The following is a 19,566-nucleotide window of genomic DNA, read 5'->3' as shown; positions in this document are numbered from 1 at the left end:
GATTATGCTGAAGCATATATGGGTCTGGCCACTAGATAATGCCTTTTTGTCCAATGCTAGCTGAAGCAGATAGTAATTCTTGAAGCTGGACTCTACCCATTCCCCTGGCTATGCTGAGATCCATGAGAGATGCTAGAGTTGACTTTTGCCTGCTCCACTGCACAGGGGCTCAGGATCTAATGCTGTTTTGCTGAGTGGGGTTTTCTGCTGATTTCTTGGGATTTTTCTTTTTCTGAACTGAGCTCCCCTATTATCAGTGAGACCTCTTTCTTGGCAATCTTCCAAGTTACTTTGGCTAAATAATTATTTCACCTCATCTTTTTCCTCATTCTGCTGTTGTAAGATAAGTATTTTATGGTTATTTGGAGGTGAATATAAGAGAGTTATAGTGATTTATTGCTTACTCTGCTAGGTTCCTGGACCCCAGGCAGTTCTCAACCTCTATCTGCCTCAATTTCTTCAACCACACAATTGAGATAATAATAACACCTACTTTGCAGGGGTTTTTATAGGGATCATATGAGATAATATTTGTAAAAAGGATTTAGCACAATTCTTCTACTCTATGATTCATCCCTAAGGATCAGAGTTAGTGTGAGCTGAGAAAAGAGCTGTTCTTTTTTCTGGACTCCAAGGTTCAAGGTAGGACATTCATTGCTTCAGATCCTCTGTAGAGAAAGGTCTCTGTATGGAGAGAAAGACTTTGGAAAGCCATGTTGAAAAGTTGGCTCATCATATATCATCTTGAATTCCAATTTATCACATTAGAAATTTGAGGAGTTTTCCCACTTGAATGAGATTAGGGACTCTTGGTTGAGTTGAGATCTTTCTGCCCCATAGGAGAATTAATTTACTCTGTGAATTGTCTATTATGTTCTCATCTATGTAAATCCCCTGATTTCAGTTAGCTATCAACTTAAATGGGTAAGTTTATTTACTATTTTGGATAGTCTTCATGTAACCAGTATTTAGTGAGAAGAGAATTAAGTCTTTGTATAATAGCTTCAAGAAAAAATTCCCTCTTACCATCAATGGTGGTGTTTTGAGGCTAAAAGTCATTTTGTCTAAATTAACTATATTAGGGAAATAGAGAAATAAAATTATAGCTTGTACCCCATATCTGAGGAGAACAGAGCAGCCAGCTGCATGACTCTAATCTCCAAGTAATCAAAATCCTTCTTAGAGAACAGAGGATGAGATTTCTGAAATATCTGTTCATACCTCCCTAAGAGTCACGTTTAAACAAATTCATGTGGATATAGATGTAACCTAAATATCTACATAGACGTATGGGAGAAGATAAAACATAAATGAGAATAGAAAGGGACTAAGGGTATAAGAGGAGAGAATGGTATAGATGGACTTTTTTTGGATATGGCAGTCCTAGACAGGTACTCATCAGTCACTGAGTCAGCCTCAGGGAGATATTGATTTCAAGGGTTCAATCAACCTGTGTAGAAGTGGATGTAGGATTGTGCTGGCAAATATCTAACAAATGGCTCTCCTTGAAAGTTTAATCTGTATTATTAACATTCTTTTCATCTCTTCCTTAAGTCTGGACAATCAATCAAAAATTCAAATCATAATCTAGATAGAAATGCTCATAATGAAAATTTAACAATCAGCTCTCCTGAATGGCTAGAAGCTGACTCAAACAAACATCTGAGTAGAAAACAGTGGTGTGGCAGTGAAGACTATTTCATAGCTGAAACACTACATAGCTTGCTATATAGCATAGTGGATAAAGCATTGGACATGGAATCAGAAAGACAGATTCAAACATGCTTTTAGACCCATTACTAGTTATATGATCATGGACAAATCATTTGACCTTTGCCTGACTCATAATTATAGCACCTACCTCTCAGAATTGTTTTGTCATTGGTGTTTTTGCTATTATTATATCTTTCTTTTCAGTTCCTTCTTAAAAATAAATATACTCCCTCAATTCTGCTGTATAAAATTTATAGCTTCCTTCAAATCTCAATTTATGCCTCTTCCTACAGAAAGTCTATTATGATTAGAGCAAGTGCTAACCTTTCCAAAGAAATGACTTCAAATATATTTAGTTTTTAGTGTTCTCTCTGTTATCCTCCTTCTCACCCCCCTCCAAAAAAAATAAATGCCTTGAGGACTTAGATTGTTTCATTTTTCTCCATTTATCCCCATCACATATCACAATATCTGATATACATACCTACGTATACATATGTGTGTGTGTGTGTGTGTGTGTGTGTGTGTATAAATGAATGCTTATTTGATGAATAAATACTCTCACTTTAAAAAAAAGTCATTGGAATAGACTCAAAAGTACCATTTGCCACTCATATTTTCTGCTTCATTTTCTATAGATATGTATTTGTGTGCAGTGGGCTACTCTTTAATATCTACCCTTGTCAATTATTTTAAAATTGCATTTACTGCTAAGTCCCTGGTTCAGTGCTAAAGCACATGAGTGTTCAATAAATCCTTATTGACAAACTAAGTACCTCATCCCAGAGCATCACCAGATGTCCTCTTATGGCTGTGATTGTTTTTTAACATGAGTTTTCCACTGGTATTTCATTTTAATGTTTTTGTTAGTATTTAGCATTTAAGAAGCACTCATCTGAATGAGCTTTATAATTATTAATGAAAGATGAAGTTAGTTCTCTATGACTATGATAACTGATCTTACTACACCTCCCCCCATTCAATATTCCAGTTCCTATCTTCAATTGATGCTTGAAATTCTACCTTAGGGATTCATTGCTTTGGCATAAAAGGTCACTCATTTGTTAAAATGCAAATGGACCCAAGGCAGCATTAGTAGAGGAATCTATAGGGATTAAATCAAAGGAGAGTAAAAAAGAACATTGTATACCTGACAACAAAGGCAGAACAAAATTTGAAAAGGAAGATGTATTAATTATAATTAGTAATAATTAGTAATTAATAACCACTTCTATGGAGTGGCTAGGTGGTGCCCTGATTACACTGTAAGGGATAGAGCCAGGAAAACTTGTGTTCAAACCCAGTTTCAGACAATTCTTAACTGTGTGGCTCTGGGCAAGTCACTTAATTTCAATTTCTCTAAGTTTCTCCCAATTGTAAAATGAGAATAATAATAATAATAGCATCTTCTTTCCAGAGTTGTTGCAAGGATAAAATGAGATAATATTTATATAGTATTTAACATAGTCTAGCATAGAGTATTATAAAAATATTAGTTATTATACTACTTTTTATTTATGTGAGTATAAATACACCCTCACCTAAAGTCATATAACTAAGAAGTGTCCAAGGTGGGATCTGAATATAGATGATAAGGTCCTGAATGGTGGGGGTGTAGGGCTAAGAGAACCTAAATAATTGATTTTTGAGGCAGGCAGGGAGAAGTCATTGATAGAAATCAATTTAGCTCCAGTAGTCCCACCCTCTGCCAAAGTCTTCCAGTCAGACATCCAAGTTATATCAGATCCTTGAGGCCCATTCTCTATTGGGGTCTTAGACAGCCTCACCTTGACACATCCTGTCAGAAAAACCGGTCAAGTCCCTGAGGTTAAATTTCCCTATATGATTTACTTATGGCCATGTCAAGGCATCCATCTGTCAAGGCACTCTGACTTTTGGTGCCTTTCTCCTTACCCCCATCATACCATGTGATATCTCCATGCTTCTCAAACCCACTTCACCTTATAACTATTTTAGAGTGGTAAATATTTAGCCTGCCAGCTAAGACCATGCCCCAATCTCATGGGATATCTCCCTTTCCACTGAGTAATTGTGAGTTCCATTGAGGAACTTGTCTTTCATATGCTTTCCCATTCTATTTCATATTTAACATTCCTGGTTGTAATATTCTGGTTTGCTTTCTGGAGGTCTCAGAACAGCCTTAGTCTCAGCAGAATAATCACCATGAGCATAGTCAGGGATAAAGTCCAAAGTCTTTATTGTCTCCTTCACAGTCTGTCTCCTTCGCCTGTGGCTGGAATTCAGGAGTCAGGAGAGCCACCAGAGGCTGGTCAAAGATGGAATCTCTCTAGTCTCAGTGGAGAAGTGAAGAAGACAGGACAGCCATCATGAGGGTCTTTATCTTCAGGCTTGTTTTCCTTCCAGATCTGTTAGCTCTAACATACTCTATTATAAGGACATCATCATAGGTGCCAGTCTTGTAGAACAGGTGTCAGTTTGTAGAACTATACTAAGTACTAAGTAAACTAAAGAATCATTATCTTAATTCCACTGAGTTAACACCTTGTTGTAAGATTAAATCAATCATTCTGAACTAGAGAACTATTAATCACCATGCTAAACTAGATAACCATTGTCTTATCAATTCTGCTGAGTTAACATCTTGTTTCAAGTATACTTCTCCAGAGTTCTGGTTCTCTACATCTGGTGTTGAGGGGTGAGAAATGAGGAATGAGAGATACCTGTCTGGGAACCCTTTCACTATTAGGGTATCTCAGGTTTTTGGGAAATTTCACAGTCTTGATCTCCAGGAAGGTTTTTGGCAAAGGAAAAAAAAAAAAAAAAAGGATTATTTTCACACTGAGAAGCTACCCAGTGGGCCAGTTCCTGATAGGAATTAGTAAAGGTTTGAGTACAAAATCTTGTCTTTTATCTAGCCTTTTATGGTTTGGGGCTAGGGAGCTATTAGAGCCTAATTTTCTTTTCTTTTTCTTTTTTTTTAAACTTTTTTATTTATAAAATATATGCATAGATAATTTTTCTACATTGACCCTTGCAAAATCTTCTGCTCCAAATTTTCCCCTCTTTCCCCCCCTCCCCTAAATGACAGTTAATCCAATACATGTTAAAAATGTTAAAAATATATATTAAATCCTATATATGTATGCATAATTATAGTTATCTTGCTGCACAAGAAAAATTGCATCAAGAAGGGGAAAACTGAGAAAGATAACAAAATGCAAGCAAACAACAGGAGAAAGAGTGAAAATGCTATGTTGTTCTCATAGTCCTGTCTCTGGGTGTAGATAGTTTTCTTCATCACTGAACAATTGTAACTGGTTTGAATCATCTCATTGTTGAAGAGAGCCACATCCGTCAGAATCGATCATGGTATAGTCTTGTCGTTACCTTGTAAAATGATCTGCTGTGGTCATTTCACTTAGCATCAGTTCATGTAAGTCTCTCTAGGCTTCTCTGAAATCATCCTGCTGGTCATTTCTTACTGAACAATAATATTCCATCACATTCATATACCATAACTTATTCAGCCATTCTCTGATTGATGGGCATTGACTCAGTTTCTAGTTTCTTGCAACTACAAGAAGAGTTGCTACAAACATTTTTGCACATGTGGGTCCCTTTCCCTCCTTTAAGATTAGGGGCTAATTTTCAAATCAATAAAAGGTGGTGATTGCTTCCCAGACCAAAGTGATTCTCAGATTAATTGGAAGTGGGAGATTTCCCTGGGAACTAGGTAGGAAGGTGGGGATCATTTTTAGGAAATTCCCCAGGCCAGGTGTCCACCTTCCACAAAGATCAGGGAGGCACAGTTATATTACATCATTAGTGTCTATTGCATCCCTTCATTCTTTATGCAACCTATTCTCCTAAATAAATCTACCTTTTGCCAAAGCAAATGGCCATTGGGAATCCTTCACATGATTGTACTCCCAATTTTTGGTGCCTGCCATTGTCTGGTATCTATATCAGTCACATCATAGACATTTCAGATAATAAACACAACATTCATCTTAATCTACCCTCTGTACCTATCCCAGGAGTATCTTTTCACAACTTACAGGAAACGAAAAGGTAATTTAGTTCAACTGCTTTAACCCATAGCCAAGAAAATTGAGATTCATTGAGGTGATATGACCAATTCAGGGCCTCAAAAATAAGTTGTGTCAGAATTGGGATTTCAACCCAGGGCCTCTTATTTCCAAAGCAGCAATCTTGCCCTACCATCATGATATCTCTCCATCTTAAAATTAAGATAAAACAAGGCTTAGTTAAAATAGATATCTTACTTTTATAATAACTAATAATGTAATAACTCAAGTATACTTTTAAATATCTAAGCAACAAACAACCCACTTCATATCAGAGGAAAATATACACACACCCCTATATTACACTTGTGAATATATATGTGTACATGTATTTGTGTGTGTGTACAAATGCCTATTTATTATCTAGATAAATCATGACTTAGTAAAAATGACTTGCCATTATTTTGATTAACCGTGTTTTGGTGAAAATGTAATTAAACAAATATGCTATTAGCCAAACCTCACTTATGCTTACAAATGATTTTTTTTAAAATGTGGTAATATAATGAGTCTGATTCCTAGGACATTTCAATCTTTACTAGACTACTGATTAAAATGGTTTTATTTCAGAATTTTTAAAAAGGCATCATGAAGACAGCATATAGTATATACTATTAAAAATTATCTTCAGAATTAGAGAATTATCTTCCTTAAATACATTTTAACAGGAAGTAGTAAATAACACTGAATTATTTTCTGTGGTACTAAATAGTCAGTTACTGAAGAGTGTACTAATGATTTGCTTCATAAATTCTATAATAATATGGCTAGGATAAAATAGAGAAACACAATTTTCATTTTTTTGCTTTGAGTTTACATGCATTTTCTTTTCTGAGGATGTTTAAAGCATTGCAAATATCTTTCTTGTTATTCCTCAAAACTCCTTAACAAGGAGAAAAAAGGGCAGACAATACTGCCCTCATTCTATAGACAATAAAATGAGAACCAAAAAGGTAAGTCATTTGGTTAAGGTCACCAAGCATCTTAGAGGTAGAACTGCAGAAGCCTCAGGGCATGTCTTCATTTCTAAAAATAGGGCTTTCTGAGAGGGAAAAAAAGCACTTTTTAAAAGCATCTCAATAGGGAGTACTACCGTAAAACGGAAAAAGGATAATGATTCAAAACTAGAACTATCATTATCATATCTTCCATTTAAAATGTGTACACAATTCCTAAAATGTGTATATTCTCTTGCATGTATATGACTGACATAAACATTTTATAATCTCAATTTGATAACGTTTAGATTTAGGGAACCAAAATTAGATTAAGGTTTCTGGTGGTCAGGGAGTTAAATGATAAGGTCTAGTGGCAGGTTTGGAGTTCAGGGAACCAAATGGAGTGGTTTGGCTCCCTTGCAACCCCCTGGGATTTGGCTCAAGGGTAGGGAGTTTTGGGGACTCCCTTCTGGTGGTGCAGAGGTTCTTTTAAAAGGAATTTACAGATCCAAAAACCTAGATTGATAAAAGGTTTATTATAGAGATTGGAAGGTAAGGTTAGAAATCCTGACAGAGAGGCATAAAGTCTGGTTAGGAAATAGATAAGGGCAAAGAGAGGATGACACTGGAAAGAATATTCCAGTGGACAGAGGCTCCTTGGCATCCCAAGCATGGCATAGCTGGCATGTTTGGAACCTCTACAAAGAGAGGGTTTTAATTTGGCTCTTTTATAATGCGATCTTTAGCTGAAAGGAATTTGTGGGTGGAGTTCTAAGTTGGCTTATCTACAAGCTGGGTTTCAGCTTGAGCTAGAATTTAAATTGAATTCAGTGAGTTTCAGGACTGAGCTGACCCCATCTAGATAACAAGGATGAAATTGGTTGTCCCTCAAGGTGTAGTCCCTCACTGAGGTAGAGTTGAAGGAGATTTCCTCCTTTAAGGATTTTTAGAGTTTCAGGATCCCCTCTTCAAATTGATTGCACTAGCAACAAGATCTACCCATTCTTCTCAGCTATTGTCAATATCATCAGTCTAAGATAAGGTTAAATGACTACTAGTTCAATATAATTACTTAAATACTGATCACCTCTGTATTTTTACTGGTAGGACTCTAATCTGGTGGGACTCTTAGTTTAATTCTAACCTGGGTTGATTAGTTCCAACCCAAACCACTTCTCAGAGATGTCATAAATATAGCTTCTCATTTCAGAATTTAGGAGAAAAATACAGATCTTTCCACTACCAGATTTTTTTTCCAGAATATAATCATATTCCTTTATTTTCTCTGAAAGCCAAAGAACCCTGATCTTTCCTTCTTTTTTTTTTTAAATTTTAATGATTTTTCTATCACTTGCATTTACAATTATATTTCTCTATCCTAACCTATTCAAAAATCCATTCCTTAAAAAAAAAAAAAAAAAAAAAAAAGAACAAAATATTAGGGGAGGGGGGGAGAAATGCAAAACCATAAAATTAAGCAATCTATTGAATAAGTCTATTAAGTATAATCTACCATCTTCAACCTTTACAAAGTTTTTTTTTTTTTTTCCTCATCTTCATCCCAAGGCAAAGCTTCTTCATTATAAGTAGAGTGTTTGATTCAAATTGATAGTTCAATTTATATTGTAATTTCATGTTTTTTTGCTGGTTCTGCTAACTATAAGTTCATATATCTTCTCAAGGTTTCTTTATATTCTTCAAACTCATCATTTCTTATTGCATAATAATATTCTATTCCATTCCAATATTTGTTGAGACTTTCAAAAAGTCAACCAGTCCTTATTAATGAAGATGAGTGAGTATTCAGCAGTTCCTCCTGGGCATATAAAATAATTAAATTGTATAGTCCTTGTCTTGAATCAGATTTGAAATCATCATCAATAAATAAATAAAATTATATTAAAAATAAAATCTATCATCATGATAAAAATTACATGAAGGACCTACTTGTATGCCAAACACAATACTAAGTGCTGATAATCCAAGAAGAGGCAAAAATCAATTTCTGACCTCAAGAGGCTTACAATTTTATTATGGAGCAGTGAACATACAAACATATTCCAACGGAACTAGATAAAAAATAAATAGGAAACAATTACCTTACAGAGGGCACTGGAATAAAGGAAGCATAGGGAATATTTTCTCTAGAAGTTAGCATTTTAGTTGGAAATAGAAGGAAGAAGAAGAATGTCAATAGTTAGAGCAAAGGAAGAAGACTATTTCTGGCATAGGGAATATGAAAACCAGAGAGAATAGCTAAAGATGAGAAATAGTGTCATGTTACAGTAATAAGCTTTAAGTTTTGATTTTTGGAGGGAGTACAGGTGGGATGCTTATAGAAAGTTTGAAATATGAATATTTGGAGAGATTATCAGACAATAAATTATTGAGGGAATTAATTAATACATTAATGTAATTAATTAATTTAAGTGGGTTCTACATATTTTATTGTTTAATAAAAAATCTGAATTATTGCAGTATAGAACACAATGTTCATTCAGGTAGCTGTCTAAATAAAAAACTTACTCTTAGATCAAAATATTGATTGAGAACTCTCAGTACCACTCTATCCCCATAATAATCCACAAACAAAAATTCAGTCTTATCTCTAACTTCTACAATTTAACAAGACATTAACATAACAAGGCACCCTGCCTCTTCTCTTTCCCCCTTAATCTTCCTGCCTGAAGCATTTGTAAAACCAGTTTCCCAGGAATTGAAAACACATAGTCCTTACTTCTATTTGGTGAAATGACAATTTCCTTTAAATCTCAGTGCTGGCACTGTTTCTATATGAGAATTTATTGATCTGCTCTATTATAAGTACCCTCTTCTTTCTTTAAAAAAAATCATATTTGGAATTTACATATTATTGTATATGTTTTCCCCATCAGTACAATGTGAGCTCCTTGGGACAGAGGAATTTTCATTTCTGTCTGTAGATCTCTAGTATCTAGGAGAGCACCTTGTACATGAAACTTATTTTTTTTCTTGAATTAATTTAAATTGAATTTCCCTTCTGATATCAAAAAAGATGAATAAGGAAACATGAAGAAAAGGATGATTTTCTTTCCGTGTATTTAGTCTTCAATAAGTTACACATAAAGTGGTAGAAATAATACTTTTCTGGGAATAAGATACTTTGTTTTTATTCCAGATCTGTTGACTGATCATGTGACCTTGAGCAAGTTATTTACTCTCTATGGACATCACTTTCTTCATATATAGAACAAAGGTTTTGTACTGGGTAATCTTGAAGCTAGCTTTCAGTTCTAACATTCTTTAATGATTTTTTCAATATTAAATACTTAAGAAAACTTGACATTTTTCTTAGTTCAAGAGGCTTTAAAAATATCTTATGACCTATATGGAAACAACTCCATTGCCCTGCGATGACAGCATTTAAATATTACTTCTCACTTTGGGAATATTCTCCAAGGGAAGGAATTATAGCAATAACTTTTGTATACTTGAATAAGGATTTTTCTCTTTCAAATGGATGGTACACTATCTATCAGCATATGCATAAATATACTCATTACATATGGAAGTTATCTTGGAATATGACAAAGAGAATCCAAAGAAATAAACTGACACACATCCAAGTTATGATTATATATTAAGATGACAAGAGCTATCTATTAATGTGGAGAAAGAAACATGGGAATTTATTACCCTATGAGACTTTTACACATTTTGCAAAATCTTGTATTTGTACTTATATTAGTAAAATACTTTTGTCTTATAATGGTACATTTATATCATGCATTATTAAAATGTTTATTAGAGTCTTATTTGGTAGCAGTTCATTTGTAAATGTTTGTATGCAGGCTAATTCTACTTGTTAGCTTATAGCAGGATTGTTTTAGATATTGTCAAAGAATTTAGTTTAATTTAAGCAAAGGTGCCAATGCTCCATATATCACCCCTCATACTGATTATAATTCAGGGATTATTGATGTAAAACAGTTATTTTTTTATCCTTCTTGCTTCATAGCAATGCTTTTAACTTACCACAAATTTCTAGACTACAGGATGTCATATATTAAGACTATGATAAAGAAATCAAAATTCATACAAATAGACAAATATGTTATTATGTGTATATGAGTATATTTAATATATATATACATACATGTATATACATATATGTATAAATAAGATGTACTCAGATGATTTTATCAATCTGGTAATGATAACTAAAATTTATAGGATATGTTGAAGTTTGTAAAGCATTTTCCATACCTTTTCTCATTTCAAATGCTGATTTTGCTATTTAGGATTTCTGTAACCTGCACCAGATCATTTTACTTCTCTATAGCTTGGTTTCCTCAACTTTAATTAATCATTCAACAGGCACTTTCTAAAAGCTTACTAAGCACTAGGAACTGTACTAAGCATGAAACATAAAAACTCAAAAATAAAACAGTTTCTGTCCTCAGGGATTTTACATTCTAAAAGGAAAACAACATATATAAGTATGTATGAATGTATGTGTGTATTACAAGTCAACCCTTGGAAGAAAAGCATTATCTGCAAAAAAGACTTCCTGTAGATGTGGTATGTGGGCTGAACATTTAAGGGTACCTCAGATTTCAAAAGGCAAAAATGAGTTAGGATAAAATTAGAGGGATGAGGAACAATAAAGGAAAAAATATGAAGATGGGAAATGGATTCTCATGTATGAAAACAGTGTTTAGGCTAATATGATTGAATCTTAGAGTGTGTGGGAGGAATATAGAAGAGGAGTATAAAGAGATCAAGAAATCAACATTTAAAGCCCCTCAAATGGCAAAATATAGAGTGTTCAGTTGATCCTAGATGTAATACAGAGCTACTAGAATTTATCGAATGAAGAGTGTGTGTATGTGTGTGTATATGTGATGATCAGACCTGTGCTTTAAGGAAATCATATAATTATATGGGAGAAGAATTGGAACATGGAGAGATTTAAGATAGGAGGTTAATTAAAGGACTGTGTCAATAATTATGGTGAGAGGTCTTGGTGGCTTGAAATTAATGTGGTATCTATATAAACACAAAAATATAGACATATACAAGAGATGTTGTGAGCCAGATGAAACATCTGGCAACTGATTGGATGTATACAATGAGAAAGTAAAAAATTGAAGATGATATGCAGATTATAAATCGGCGTAATTGGAAAAATGACAATATATTAGTAACAGAAAAGTTGAGAAAATGCTTGATTGGGGGGGGAGGGGAATGAGGTAAGTTAAGTACTGTGTAGAACCCATTAAGCTTCAGATGTTTACAGGTCATTTATTTTAAAATGCCCAATATATAGTTGGTGATGTTTGACTGGAATTCAAGACATAGAATCCAGTACTATCTATGGAGAACTGCCAATATTTGCACAAAGATGCTAATTAAGCTCATAGAGATAATACAAACAGATGTACAAAGGGGGAAGAAAAAGATCCAAGGTAGAACCTTGATATATACCCAGGATAACTAGTCAAAGGATCCAGCAAAGGAGTCTGAGAAAGAATGATTGAACAGATTGTAGAACCAAGAAATAGTAGTATCAAGAAAACAGAGAGGACAGAAAAATAAGTGGAATTGGTCAATAATATCAAATGCTGCTGGGATGTTAAGAAAAATCAAGACTAAGAAAAGATGATTAGATTTTCCAATTAAACTAATTTTGTAGAGAAAAATTTTAGGTATATTACTATAAAAGTTCATTAACTCTAAATCTATGATTCTCAAAGCAATGTGAAATTAAATCTATTAAATACAGCTATTTTTAAAAGTTTTTTTCTTATTTAAAATTTTATTTTTCCCAATTATATGTAAAAACAATTTTAACATACTTTTTAAATTCACATTTTGAGATCCTAATTTTCTTCCTATCTCCCATACTCCTCTAATTAAAAAGGCAAACTATTTGATATAGGCTATACATGTGTAATCATGCAAAACATATTTCCATGTAGGTCATTCAGTGAAAAAAAAAAAACAGGCAAAAAATAAAATAAAGAAAAAGTATCTTTGATTAGCATTTATGTCCTGCCAGTTCTTTCTCTGGAGATGGACAGAATTTTTCATCATAAATCCTACAGAATTCTCTTGGATTATTAGATTGCTGAGAAAAGCTAAATTATTCATAGTAGATCTTTATACAATATTACCGTTGCTGTGTACAATGATATCTGGGTTCTGTTCATTTCACTTTGCATCAGTTCTGTATGTCTTTCCATGTTTTTCTGAGAGTATTTTGCTCAGCATTTCCTAAGCACAATAAAATCCCAATAAAATCCCATCATAATATTATATAACAACTTGTTTACAGCCATTCCCTAATTGGCAGCTTGGTAATTCTTTGCCACCACTAAAAACATTGCTATAAACATTTATATATATATAGGTTTTCCTTTTTGTTTTTTATTTCTAAATAAAATATTTAGATGCTAGGTTAAGTTTGGATGTCTTTTGGTCATAGTTCCAAATTGCTCTTCAGAATGGTTGGATCAGTTCTAAATTCCAGTAACAATGCACTAGTATTTCAATTTTCCTACATCCTTTCCAACATTTATCATTTTATTTTTCTGTCATATTTATCAGTGTAAGAAGTATGCAGTAGTAGTGTAAAGTTGTGTTAATATACATTTCTCTTATCAAGAATAATTTAGAACATTTTTTTCATATCACTATAGATAGCTTTGATTACTCTGACAATTCATCTTCTTTGATCATTATCAATAAACTGGTCTTATTTATATACATCGTTGGGTTGGAGAATGGTTGAATAAGTTATGGTATATGTTATAAAATATTATTGTTCTATAAGAAAAGATCAGCAGAATTATTTTAGACAGGCCTGGAGAGACTTACATGAACTGATGCTAAGTGCATTGAAAAGAACCAGAAGATGATTGTACATGGTAACACCAGTATTAAACAACAACCAATTCTGATGGACATGGCTCTTTTCAACAATGAGATGATGGAGGCCAGTTCCAGTGATCTTGTGATGAAGAGAGCCACCTGCACCCAGAGGGAGGACTGTGGGAACTGAGTGTAGATCACAACATAGCATTTTTACTCTTTTTGTTGTTGCTTGCTTGTATTTTGTTTTCACATACATATATTGGATTTAATATATTTTGACATACATTGGATTACTTGCCATCTAGGGGAGGCCATGGGGGTAAAAGGGAGGAAAAATTTGGAACACAAGGTTTTTCAAAGGTTAATGTTGAAAAATTATCCATGCATATGTTTCAAAAATAAAAAGCTTTAATTTTTTAAAAAAGTCATACCATTATATTCAACTCATGCCTCTGTTTTCTGTTTATGTATACTTCTAAGTGCCCTATTAATAAGAAAGATTTTAGGAGTTGTAAATATTATTTTTCCCATGTTGGAATATAAACAGTGTAACCTTATTGAATACCTTATGCTTTCTCTTTGCTGTTTACTTTTTTATGCTTCTTTTACATCTTGTATCTTCTATTCAATTCTTGTCTTTTCATCAGGAATGCTTGAAAGTCCTTTATTTCATTCAATGCTTATTACCCTCAAACCTTAGAAAGATTATTGAGTTGAGGTAGGTAATTCTTGGTTGTAACTTAACTCCCTTTCTCCTCAGGAATATTATATTCCAAGATCTGTGATCCTTGAAAGTATAAGCTTATTAAATCTTGTGTTATCCTGATTGTGGCTCCACAATATTTGGATTGGTTTGTTTTTGTTTGTTTGTTTTGTTTTGTTTTGTTTTTACCTCCTTGCTTTGCTTTTTCCTTGATCAGGGAAAACTGGAAATTTTCTAGAATATTCCCAGGAGTTTCATTTTGGGATATGATTGTGAATTCTTTTGATTTCCATTTTACCTTTTAGTTCTAGAATATCAGGGCAGTTTTCCCTGATAATGGCTAGAAAAATGGTGTAGGACTGATGCTGAGTGAAATGAGCAGGACCAGGAGGTCATTATATACTTCAACAACAATACTACATGATGGTCAATTCTAATGGACATGGCCATCTTCAGCAATGAGATGAACCAAATCAGTTCCAAGGGAGCAGTAATGAACTGAACCAGCTACACCCAGCGAAAGAACTCTGGGAGATGACTAAGAAACATTACATTGAATTCCCAATCTCTATGTTTTTGCCCACCTGCATTTTTGATTTCCTTCACAGGCTAATTGTACAATATTTCAGAGTCCAATTCTTTCTGTACAGCAAAATAATGGTTTGGACATGTATACTTATTTTGCATTTAATTTATGCTTTAACATATTTAACATATCTTGGTCATCCTGCCATCTAGGGGAGGGTGTGGGGGGAAGGAGGGGAAAAATTGGAACGAAAGGTTTGGCAATTGTCAATGCTGTAAAATTACCTATGCATATAACTTGTAAATAAAAAGCTATTAAAAATTTTAAAAAAAAGAAAAATGATGTATATAGGTTTGCTCTTTCTCTCTTTTTATTATGACTATCAGGTAGTCCAAAACATAATAAATTATTTCTTCTAGATCTATTTTCTAGATCATTTTTTTCAATAATATATATCTCAATTTTTTTTACATTTTCCCTTTTATTTTATTTTATTGTTTCTTGATGTCTCATAAAGTCACTAGCTTTCACTTCCTCAATTTTAACTTATAAGGACTGTTTTTCTTCAATTAATTTCCATTGTATCTCCATTACCTTTTAGCTAATTCTACTTTTTAAGATCTTTTCTTCAGTGAATTTTTGTATACTCCTCTCACCCCCTCCAATTTGGCCAGTTCTGTTTTTCAAGGCCTTCTTTTCCTCCACAGATTTTTGTGCCTCTTTTGCCATTTGATCTATTCTGCTTTTAAAAGTGCTATTTTCTTGAATCTTTTTTGTGTCTTCTTTACCAGGCTATTGACTCTTTTAAAAAAAGTTTTCTTTGCATAACTCTTTTTTCTCTTACCATTTTTCCTCTACCTCTCTGATTTGAGTTTACAAATCCTTGGCTTGGGATCAATTCCTCTTTTGCTTTGAGGCTTAGGATGCAGGAATTTGATTTTGTTGTCTTTTTGTAAGTGTGTCCTTTGATTCTTCTTGTCACCACAATAACTTTCTATGGTTAGAATAGTTTTTTTGTTGTTTGCTCATTTTCTAGGTGATTTCTTGAATTTTAATTCTATGCTCAAATGAGGATATGCTTCCTAAATATAGATGGCACTATCCCAAGCTTCAGCTTTTTTGTGCAGATGTGTTCAGAGATAATTCTGGGGACTTGTAAGTTTGTAAATAAGTTTGAGTCTTTTAGGGTAGAATGAGCTGGGGAAGTGTATATTTATTGTTCTCTTGTATTATGCACTGGTTTGTGAGTGGCCATAAGCACTCTCCAATTTTTCAGCAATGCAACTGCTGCTTCTGGTGCCAACAGAGGTACCTTCTCCAATTTTGCTGGGATTCAGTGTGCTGGACTGTATTCCTTTTTTCATCTGGTGTAAAAGACCTTTCCTGCTGACCTTCTGCATTGTCAGGAGCTGGAAAATTATTTCTCACTGTCTTTTTGTGGTATCTGTAATTCTACAATTTGTTTAGAGATTTTTTAAAGGCATTTGGAAGGGTTTGGGGGAGAGCCTAGGCAAATCCCTGCCTTTACCCTGCTATTTTGGCCCTGCCGCTTAATATCACCTTTTTATCATGAAAATATTGAGTTTCAGAAAGCTTAAGTGTCTCGTGTGTGATAACATAGCTAGTGAATAGCAGGGAAGTGGGATCCAAATGCAGGCCCTACAGAATGAATCCACAATTCTTTCATCTGTCATATGGTACCTGTTTTCTGAATTGTATTTTCCTTATCTGTAAAGGGAGAGATTGGACTAGATCTTTTGTAAGTTACTTTCCAGTTCAAAATCCTATGATCTTATTTCAAAGGAAAACATTTAAGTATGTGTAAAGGCAGAAATGGTCTATTGTGAATAATCCAATGAGCCTCAACCAAATGTGGACATCCTCAGGGAAGTTGCCTTAAAGTTCTACTGGTGCATGACTCATGAATTTAAAAACACACTTTTTAAAACAGCATTGATGTGATTGTCAGGGTTATACAAAGCTGCACTTCTCAGACTCATGAGTCAATAATCTGAAAAGAGGTTTATATTTTAGATGTTGGGTGTCAATTGTTTCTGTCAACATTATATTTGCCAAGAAAATCTGTCAGGGAGATATGATAATATGACAGCTGGGAGCATCACTTACTTTTCATTGTCTCATGTCTCACAAAATCATGTACAGACCAAAAGGTGGTATTGTGTGAAGTACAGAACAGGAAGAGTCAAAGAATGTAACTTTGGTGTCTATAGGACTTAATTTTCTCTCCATAATAAGAAAAAAAAAAGAAAATATAAACATTCAAAGGAATGGTTATAGGCACACAAGTAAAATTTATTGCCTCTATAAAGAATTCTTTCTCAAAAAACTATTTCCTTATCCCAAAGGGTAAACCATAGTTTCATTGTTTTGTTGATCTGAATACAATACACTTTTTTATTGAAAGTTATTCTGTAAAACATATGTTTTCTCTTCTCTGACTGTGTCATAACCCCCACTGTGCAAGAAAACAACTCAATTGTGTCATATTTATGCATGTTATAGATAATAGAAGACTGAGATATTTCTCAAATATTTCTTACTCACAGCCAAAATTTCTTACCCAATTCATTGCTTCATGATTACCTGACTTTAATATACCCCAAATCCCTTTTATTTAATACTCCAAGTGATCTTTGTTCTCATCATTGTTAATGTTCTCTCTAAAGAGGTGCCTCCTACTAGGATTGTCCATTTTCAGTAACTCTTCTCCATATTTTCTCATAAATTCACTTGCAAGTGGGAAGGGTCCAAAGTGTTAGAGTCTTCTTTATTTAGTTCTAAGATAAGGAAGATACAAGTGGAAAATTCTGTACACCTGTAATTTGTTACACTCACTGTATGACCAGACTATTTTCTGTTCCTATCATTCATTTCTATGGTGACATCTTTTATCACTGTTCTTTTACTATCTTCCTTGTGGACTATATATTGTAGTCTATTTATATAGTATTATTTTTTGTCTGTATTTTGTGCAATACTCATTCTATTTATCAGACACTACTGAATACCAAGACTTGCTTCCATACAGAAACATCTATAGAATGTAGTCATGTGGTTCTTTGTTTCTGAAAGAAGTTTGGGGTTTTTTACAGAACGTCTATAATTTTCTAAAGATAATCTAGCATGCTCTCTCCCTTCTGTCTAACTCTGAAGTGAATTCATTTTTCATTTGTTTGTGTGTGTGTCTAGGCACATATATTACATATGAATATGCACATATGATTCACATTTTATCAGCATATGCTAAAATGTGTCAGTATGGAATATATATCAGAATGTGAATGTAAATCAGTATGTGAATACTTAATAGTATGCACACATCAATATGTATCTATAAATTGGTTATCCAATAGAATATCAAAATCAAGGCAATAAAAATTTGTGACTTAATTGGGCTTTCCTATTTAGATGATCAAATCAAACTTTTTTGAGTGGTTACAAATCATTTTTAAAAAGTTATCTAATGTTTCAAGTTAAGATTCAACTGGCAAAACATGATCTATAAAGAATATCCAAAGGAATTGATTATCCACAGAAAACCCCTCTTCAAATTGGACTATTTATTGAATCTCTTCATATTTGTTGTTTCCCTCAATTAGAAAATAAGTTCCTTGAGAGCGGGAGCTAAGAATTTTTTTCCTATTTGCATCCCCAGGGTGTGATAAAATGCTTGATGCATAATAAGGTCTTTTTTTTTTAATAGCCTTTTATTTACATGTCATATGTATGGGTAACTTTACAGCATTGACAATTGCCAAAACTCTTGTTCCAATGTTTCCCCTCCTTCCTCCCACCCCCTCCCCCAGATGGCAGGATGACCAGTAGTTGTTAAATATATTAAAATATAAATTAGATACACAATAAGTATACATGACCAAACCATTATTTTGCTGTACAAAAAGAATCGGACTCTGAAATATTGTACGATTAGCCTGTGAAAGTAATCCGAAATGCAGGCAGGCAAAAATATAGGGATTGGGAATTCAATGTAATGGTTCTTAGTCATCTCCCAGAGTTATTTTGCTGGGCATAGCTAGTTCAGTTCATTACTGCTCCATTAGAACTGGTTTGGTTCATCTCATTGCTGAGGATGGCCAGGTCCATCAGAATTGGTCATCATATAGTATTGTTTTTGAAGTATATAATGATCTCCTGGCCCTGCCTCTTTCACGCAGCATTAGTTCGACTCCAGGCCTTTCTGAAATTCTCCTGTTGATCATTTCTTACCAAACAATAATATTCCATAATATTCATATACCACAATTTATTCAGCCATTCTCCAATTGATGGGCATCTACTCAGTTTCCAGTTTCTGGCCACTACAAAGAGGGCTGCCACAAACATTTTTGCACATTGTATAGTATTTTTCAAAAAATTAGCAAGAAAAATTGCCCTGACATCCTGGGCCTGGAGGTATGAGGCCAGAGAAAGGCATTGGAAGAATCCACTGGTCACCTTAAAAAAGAGATCTCAAAATAAAACTCCAAAGAACATTATTGCCAAATTACAGAAGCATAAGGTCAAAGAAAAAACACTACAAGTAACCAAAAAAAAAATTCCAATATTAGTAAACCACAATCAGGATTACACAGGACTTAACAGCTACAACATTCAAAAATCAAAGGTCATGGGAAATGATATTCTGGAAGGCAAAGGAGCTAAGACTATAATCAAGAATCACCTACCAAGTGAAATTAAGTGTAATACTTCAAAGGGAAAAAATAGTTATTTGTTGAAATA

The sequence above is a fragment of the Antechinus flavipes genome, chromosome 2 (assembly GCF_016432865.1).
Source record: "Antechinus flavipes isolate AdamAnt ecotype Samford, QLD, Australia chromosome 2, AdamAnt_v2, whole genome shotgun sequence".
NCBI classification, from domain to species: Eukaryota; Metazoa; Chordata; class Mammalia; order Dasyuromorphia; family Dasyuridae; genus Antechinus; species Antechinus flavipes.
The sequence above is the reverse complement of the archived record's forward strand: the minus strand, read 5'-3'. Positions refer to the sequence as shown.